Here is a 1,250-nt window from a genome sequence, read left to right as displayed (position 1 = left end):
CTCTCCTGCTGACCCTCCAAATCTCGGAATCATGCAGGCCAGGCCCATCCCTCCCAGCCTGGCAATGGCTGCCCTAGCTCCCAGCTCTTTGGAAAAAAAAGTCCCAGCTCAGTGGGTGCTGCCGGGCGGGAGGTGATCCCCGCTGCCCCCCCACTGCCCCATGCTGCATGGGGAGCTCTGCACAAACCCGCCGACCTTCCCCTTCGCTCCCCCAGCCCCTCCACGGGTCCCCGCCTGGGCCAGCTCCGGCTCTTTAAGAAAAAAAAGAGCGAAAAGCCCCACTGCTGCCAGTGGGGGGTGATCCCCGCTGCCCTGCGGTGGGCTCTGCACAAGTCCCCAAAGCCCCGAGGCTGCTGCAGGAGCTCGGCTTGCAGTCCCAGGGCTTGTCTTGGTTTTTTTCTTAAAAGGCTGGAGCTGACTCAGGCAGGGCAGCCATGTGGGGGCTAGGGGAGTGGGGAGGGCAGGGGGCTCATGCGCAGCCCCCCCATGTAGCGTGGCGCAGGGCGGGGAAGCAGGGATCACCCTCCTGCCTGGCAGCACCCAGTGAGCACCAGAGCTTTTCTTTAAAGGGCCGGAAGCTGGGGGAGGCGGGGCAGCCATGTGGGGGCTGGGGGAACGGGTGGGGCTGGATGGGCTGGCAGGGGTTCCTCCATGGTCCCCTCCCCATCCCCCACGAAGATTCGGAGAGCTTTGAATTGATTCGGACCTTTAAATTGGTCCCCTGATTCAATTCGGATTTGGAGATTTGACCACCGAATCGGGCCAAATCTCCGAATTGAATCACCAGCTGAAGCTTCGCACAGCCCTACCATTTACCTCCCCTTTGGGTAAGTAAGTGACTGCATGAGGTGCATGCCAATAGGGAATTGTGTAGGTGGTGCCCTGGCTCTGGCAGTGGTTTTCATTTATCTGTTAATAAAATAGAGACAGCCAGGCAAGGTTCTTTGGGTAGGTGTGATATCTTTTATTAGACCAACTGAGTAGTTGGAAAAAAGTTCTTAGCAAGCTTTTGGACGCAGTCACCCTTCATCAAGACCAAAAATGTTTTAACCTTGTTAGGACATTCCCCTACCTACATGTCTGACACGCTTGCCTTCCCAGGAATGAGGCTGGGTGGGGGGCGGGTAATGTAATTAGCAACTGTGTTGTTTGGCTGTTTGTCCTGAGAACAACACTGTTGATTGACAGGGAAATGGTTTCCACCCATTTAATCTCTCACCGCACCTTGTTGCTGTTTTGAAACGTATTCC

Source organism: Alligator sinensis, unplaced genomic scaffold, assembly GCF_000455745.1.
Source record: "Alligator sinensis unplaced genomic scaffold, ASM45574v1 scaffold138_1, whole genome shotgun sequence".
Taxonomy (NCBI): Eukaryota; Metazoa; Chordata; order Crocodylia; family Alligatoridae; genus Alligator; species Alligator sinensis.
Note: the sequence above shows the minus strand (reverse complement) of the source record.